The sequence below is a fragment of the Homarus americanus genome, unplaced genomic scaffold (assembly GCF_018991925.1).
Source record: "Homarus americanus isolate GMGI-L3 unplaced genomic scaffold, GMGI_Hamer_2.0 scaffold17665, whole genome shotgun sequence".
NCBI classification, from domain to species: domain Eukaryota; kingdom Metazoa; phylum Arthropoda; class Malacostraca; order Decapoda; family Nephropidae; genus Homarus; species Homarus americanus.
In genome coordinates, this window is record NW_024716165.1 from 6,427 (window position 1) to 13,335 (window position 6,909).

Here is a 6,909-nt window from a genome sequence, read left to right on the forward strand (position 1 = left end):
TTAAAAGATATCCGACCCGGTTTCGTTTCCTCTTCGTGGGATGGAGTGCCTCTTAGAACATGTGCAGCATCAGCCATGAGCGGCCGACGGCCATTCGTGTCTCTGTGGACAGCAGGCAAAAGAGCGCCGCCTCCAGTTATTTGCGAGGGCGACAACTGTCGCTTTGTTGTGGTTGAATGTGGGTGCGCCAAGTCCATGGACTTGCTAGTGATAGGCTTGCTTGTTTTTAAGGGCACGCCTCGCGCAAGGCGCGGGCGATTAAACCCCAAGGCGGAAGCTCGGTTCGGGTTACCCTCGTGTCAGGGAGACAGTCAGCAGGCACCGAACTCGCAGCAACCGATGGATGTATATTTCCGACCCTCGTAGAGGAGTGGCGGCGACAAGCTCATATGGCTGCCGCCGCCGCAATATGCGTTCAACTTGTCGATGTATCTGGTATTCTTGCGATTCACATACCGACACGCAGTTTGCTGCGGTCTTCATCGACCCACGAGCCGAGTGATCCCCCGTTAAGAGTTGTGTATTTGCCATTTGGTCTTTTTGCGACTAACCATCACAGGTCGAGTCTCAATGAAAGGGTTTGACAGACATAGCCCAAGTTTGTGGTTTGGGTTTGGCCGGACGGCTTGTTGTTGTTTTTTGACACTTGAATTTCACTCTTTTTGGGTCAAGAGGCTTATTCGCCGGTAGTAAGGAACGGACGGGCAGCCGTCCAAAGCCCCGTCCGTCCTCCTCCGGTCTTCGCGCTCTCGCCCGAGTGTGGTCCACCCACAGCGTGGTGGTACCTATTTTTGGTGCGGGGGCCGGGATTGTCCTCTTTCGCTGCTGGAGTTGCCAGAGCAGAGCCCGAGACCGCCCAAATCAGGAGAGTAGTAGTAGTTTTAAGAGCGCCCCGTTCTCTTTCTCTCTGTTAATGATCCTTCCGCAGGTTCACCTACGGAAACCTTGTTACGACTTTTACTTCCTCTAAATGATCAAGTTTGGACATCTTTCCGTCAGCTCGAGGCGACGACCCCAGAAAACCCTCGCGGGCAACGGGGCCGACAATCCAAGAGCGCCAGTCCGAAGGCCTCACTAAATCATTCAATCGGTAGTAGCGACGGGCGGTGTGTACAAAGGGCAGGGACGTAGTCAGCGCAAGCTGATGACTTGCACTTACTGGGAATTCCTCGTTCATGGGAAACAATTGCAAGCCCCAATCCCTATCAAAGGCTTTTGAACGGGTTACCCGCTCTCTCGGAGAAAACTTCGTTGATCCCTTCAGTGTAAGCTGGCGCGTGCGGCCCAAGAACATCCTAAGGAGCATCACAGACCTGTTATTGTGCTCAATCTCGTGCGGCTAAATTGCCGCTTATCCTCTAAGAAAGAAGTTGCAGACTGGACACCATTTTCTGGAGATCCGTCGACTACTTAGTAGGCCAGAGTCTCGTTCGTTATCGGAATTAACCAGACAAATCGCTCCACCAACTAAGAACGGCCATGCACCACCACCCACCGAATCGAGAAAGAGCTCTCAATCTGTCAATCCTTCCGGTGTCTGGGCCTGGTGAGGTTTCCCGTGTTGAGTCAAATTAAGCCGCAGGCTCCACTCCTGGTGGTGCCCTTCCGTCAATTCCTTTAAGTTTCAGCTTTGCAACCATACTTCCCCCCGAACCCAAAGACTTTGGTTTCCCGGAAAGCGCCCGCCGGGTCATGGGAATAACGCCGGCGGATCGCTGAATGGCATCGTTTATGGTTAGAACTAGGGCGGTATCTGATCGCCTTCGAACCTCTAACTTTCGTTCTTGATTAATGAAAACATCCTTGGCAAAATACTTTCCGCGGTTGTCTTGCGACGGTCAAGAATTTCACCTCTAGCGTCGCCAATACGAATGCCCCGCCTATTTCGATTAGTCATTACCTCTGGTTCCGAAAACCAACAAAATAGAACCGGTCCTATTCCATTATTCCATGCATCACCATTCGGGCCATTCAAATAGCCTGCTCTGTGCACTCTAATTTTTTCAAAGTAAACTCTCCGGCCACTAAGGGACACTCGACAAGAGCATCCCGTGCGAGCGGTAGGCTTTGTTCGGATGAAGCAGTAAACACCCGGGCGGTGCACCGTCAGTCGAACTGAGATCAGCTTCTGAGCTTTTTAACCGCAACAACTTTAATATACGCTATTTGGGCTGGAATTACCGCGGCTGCTGGCACCGAACTTGCCCTCAATGGATGCTCGTTAAAAAGGATTTAAAGTGTACTCATTCGGTGCGAGGCCTCGGATGAGACTCACATCGTTATTTATCGTCACTACCTCCCCGTGCCGGGAGTGGGTAATTTGCGTGCCTGCTGCCTTCCTTAGATGTAGTAGCCGTTTCTCAGGCTCCCTCTCTGGAATCGAACCCTGATTCCCCGTTACCCGTTATAGCCATTGTAGGCGCATAACCTACAATCGAAAGCTGATAAGGCAGACACTTGAAAGAAGCGGCGCCGGTGCGGAGACCGTGCGCTCAGCCCGAAGTTATTCAGATTCACCACAGGTGGGTTACGGACCGGGGCCCGACCAGTTTTGAACTAATAAAAGCGCTCTTCCCTTGCGGTCAGAGACCAATTGCATGTATTAGCTCTAGAATTGCCACAGTTATCCAAGTAAGTGGGTTTACAGATCCAATGAAACATAGCTGATTTAATGAGCCATTCGCGGTTTCGCCTTAAATCGGCTTGTACTTACACATGCATGGCTTAATCTTTGAGACAAGCATATGACTACTAGCAGGATCAACCAGGTAGCTGCTGCTGTTGGCGGCGCCTATCACGGCGGCCAAAATAGTGAGATTGAGAGAGAGGCAGAAGACATTGGGCGAGGGACCGCACGTTGGCCTTAGAGAAATAGCAAACCAGATGATCAGATCTAACTGCACCTTCTCTTGCTATCCTCGGCGCCGGCAGCGCCACCGTGTGTGCCAATCTCCTCCCTTATCCGCTCCTCTTTGCCCCAGCTCCAGCGAGGCAGCCGAAATTGGGCGAGGGACCGCACGTTGGCGAATCTCCTCCCTTATCCGCTCCTCTTCTCTTTGCCCCAGCGAGGCAGAAGACATTGGGCGAGGGACCGCACGTTGGCCTTAGAGAAATAGCAAACCAGATGATCAGATCAAACTGCACCTTCTCTCGCTATCCTCGGCACCGGCAGCGCCACCGTGTGTGCCAATCTCCTCCCTTATCCTCTCCTCTTCTCTTTGCCCCAGCGAGGCAGCCGACATTGGGCGAGGGACCGCACGTTGGCCTTAGAGAAATAGCAAACCAGATGATCAGATCAAACTGCACCTTCTCTCGCTATCCTCGGCGCCGGCAGCGCCACCGTGTGTGCCAATCTCCTCCCTTATCCGCTCCTCTCCTCTTTACCCAGCTCCAGCGAGGCAGCCGACATTGGGCGAGGGACCGCACGTTGGCCAATCTCCTCCCTTATCCGCTCCTCTTCTCTTCTCTTTGCCCCAGCGAGGCATAAGACATTGGCCCATCTCCTCCTCTCTCTCTTTCTCTTACTGTTTGTGGGGACGTGGGCTCATGAGCGCCATCGTCGCCCAATATTGGTTAGGTTGTGTCTTTCACGGGTGGGAACCGCCATCATCGTTGTTAGGTGATGGGGTAACCCAACGTGTGCTTTGACGAGTTTTGGCTGCTAAACTCTCTTTTTAGTATACTCGGCTCCCAGACTGCGCCCTGGTCGTGTTGAACCATGAGCGTTGTCTATGCACATTTAGGGTAGCCGTTTGCGCGTGGAATAGTGCAATGAATCTCGGTCAAGAGACGGTTGGGCGCTGCATTGAAGGCCAGCACAGACGCGAAGACGGGGTGATCAGCCAACGCAAGTCCGCTAAGTTGGGCAGACAGCAAGGCGAAGGGGAGCCCCGTTCCGGACTGAAAGGCCGCAGCATATGCTGTGACGGAAACTAGTAGGGTGGCGACGTGTGCGCCGAGAGAGAGAGAGAGAGACGGAGTAAATAATGTCCAAACGGAAGAGAGACCTGGCAAGTGTAATTGATAGAGCGCGAGCCTACTCGCCATAAGCCCGCTCCACTGCCATTCCTCTGATCCAATGAGACTAAAATCTCTCTCTCTCCCTCCTTCTGCTCCAGCCATTGCAGGGCAGGGAAGCGACGGCAATTTTGGTTGTTGTTTTTGAATGCGCTTTAGCCATGACGCCCGAAGCGCTCGCTGGGGGAAGATCTTTGCAGATATGTGGCTGTTGAGGCACCCTCTCCCCTTAATATAGTGAAATAGTGCAATCCAGCATACAAGGTCGGACGATAGGACATTCACCGTACCGCACCTCGAGAGTGGATGTTGGGTAAGGTTAAAACCGGACTGTTCGCAGACGGCCGAATAACCCGGTTCCGGACTAATTGGTGGATGCAACATCATGATGATGCTGCTGCTGTCGCGGAAACCGCAGTGGCGACGTGAGAGAGTAATAATGTTCAATAGGGAGAGCGACCTGGCTAGTGTAATTGATAGATCGCGAGCCTACTCGCCATTAGCCCGCTCCACTGCCATTCCTCTGACCCAATGAGACTATTCTCTCTCTCGCTCTCCTTCTGCTCCAGCCATTGCAGGGCAGGGAGAGGAAATCGACGGCAATTTTGGTTGTTGTTTTTGAATGCCGCGTTTTGCTTCGCAGAGGCGCCGAAGCGCTCCGCTGGGGGGCGGAAGATATTTCACATCGAATATGTGTGAAGGCACCCTCTCCCCTTAATATAGTGAAATAGTGCAATCCAGCATACAAGAAAATGGTGTCCAGTTCGCAACTGTGTAGAGGGATAGCGGCAATTCTGGCCGCACGAAGTTGAACAATAACAGGTCTGCTGAAATGCCCTTAGATGTTCTGGGCGCCGCAGCAGCATCTACACTGAAGGGATCAACGAAGTTTTCCCCCTCCGAGAGGAAGCGGGTAACCCGTTCAAGCTTTCTTGATAGGGATTGGGGCTTGCAATTGTTTCCCGCGAACGAGGAATTCCCAGTAAGTGCAAGTCATCAGCTTGCGCTGACTACGTCCCTGCCCTTTGTACACACCGCCCGTCGCTACTACCGATTGAATGATTTAGTGAGGCCTTCGGACTGGCGCTCTTGGATTGTCGGCCCCGTTGCCCGCGAGGGTTTTCTGGGGTCGTCGCCTCGAGCTGACGGAAAGATGTCCAAACTTGATCATTTAGAGTAAGTAAAAGTCGTAACAAGGTTTCCGTAGGTGAACCTGCGGAAGGATCATTAACAGAGAGAAAGAGAACGGGGCGCTCTTAAAACTACTACTACTACTCTCCTGATTTGGGCGGTCTCGGGCTCTGCTCTGGCAACTCCAGCAGCGAAAGAGGACAATCCCGGCCCCCGCACCAAAAATAGGTACCACCACGCTGTGGGTGGACCACACTCGGGCGAGAGCGCGAAGACCGGAGGAGGACGGACGGGGCTTTGGACGGCTGCCCGTCCGTTCCTTACTACCGGCGAATAAGCCTCTTGACCCAAAAAGAGTGAAATTCAAGTGTCAAAAACCAACAACAAGCCGTCCGGCCAAACCCAAACCACAAACTTGGGCTATGTCTGTCAAACCCTTTCATTGAGACTCGACCTGTGATGGTTAGTCGCAAAAAGACCAAATGGCAAATACACAACTCTTAACGGGGGATCACTCGGCTCGTGGGTCGATGAAGACCGAGTAAAATCGCGCACGGTGTGAATCGCAAGAATACCAGATATCGAGCGCTGAACGCATATTGCGGCGGCGCAGCCATGAGCTTGTCGCCGCCACCTTCACGAGGGTCGGAACATACATCCATCGGGTTGCTGCGGTAGTTCGGCACTCTGCTGACCGTCTCGGCTAATTTGCGGGTAACCCGAACCGAGCTTCCGCCTTTGGGGTTTAATCGCCCGCGCTTTGCGCGCGAGGCGTGCCCTCTTAAAAACAACAAGTTTATCACCAGCAAGTCCATGGGACTGGCGCACCCACATTCAACCACAAACAAAAGCTTGGCTGTTTCCGCCCTCAAGAAATAACTGGAGGCGGCGCTCTTTTGCCTGCTGTCCACAGAGACACGAATGGCCGTCGGCCGCTCATGGCTGATGCTGCACATGTTCTAAGAGGCACTCCATCCCACGAAGAGGAAACGAAACCGGTCGGATATCTTTTAAGTAAGCCCCGCCGGAATTTCGTCTATCACCTCGAAAAGAGTGCTTGGCATGCATTGCAGTGGAACCTAAATTGATGAGTGCGCCTGGGCCCGCAGTCTACCATGTAGTGGTGCAGGCAGAGAGATGAGAATGCTTGGGTGACGCCGTGCTCTTCCTCACGCGCTCCTCCACCCTCTCCCACGGTCAGACGCGGTGTGGGCGTTCTCTTTGAGAGTTCGCCACGAGTCCACGTCTATCTCATGACTGGGAGGGAGGCAGGGGAGTTCTCTCTAAACGCGTTAAAGACGGTGTTGCGCCTCATAACGGCGCTCGCCGGGATAGAGCACTAGTTCTGCAGCCGGAAAGGCCGCTCACGCCAATTAATACTGCGACTCTCGCTCTCTTTCTCCGGATAAACAAGTGCCACTGCTGTGGCATGCGGGAACGGGGAAAGAGGTCAAAGTTTAAGCGGCAAAGGTGCGGCCGAGTAAGGGCGGAACACGAGCGTATATGCATTAAAACTGTGTGTGTATATGACTCTGCGAGAGATATTCTGCTGGAACACTTTTCCTATTGGCTATTTACCACTCAATGAGAAGGAACGGAGTCAGGGGTGGGAGTGCCGGCGCCATGGCCGCTGGTACCCCCGCGACAAGCCCCTCAAACCTTCCTGCCTGGTAATGTCGGTGGTGAAGAAAGTCGGTGGCAGAGCTTCTTCCGCTTCGTGGTTGGGGAACTTGTTCCCCCTAAGGATGATGAGACCACGAT

General features: G+C 53.2%; 1 non-coding gene across 1 annotated transcript; it reads right to left on the reverse strand.

The window, feature by feature from the left end:
- Positions 1 to 354: 354 nt before the first annotated feature.
- Positions 355 to 518, reverse strand: LOC121858063. Its single transcript, XR_006087346.1, has one exon. It is a non-coding gene; the product is annotated as a 5.8S ribosomal RNA (ribosomal RNA).
- Positions 519 to 6,909: the final 6,391 nt, after the last annotated feature.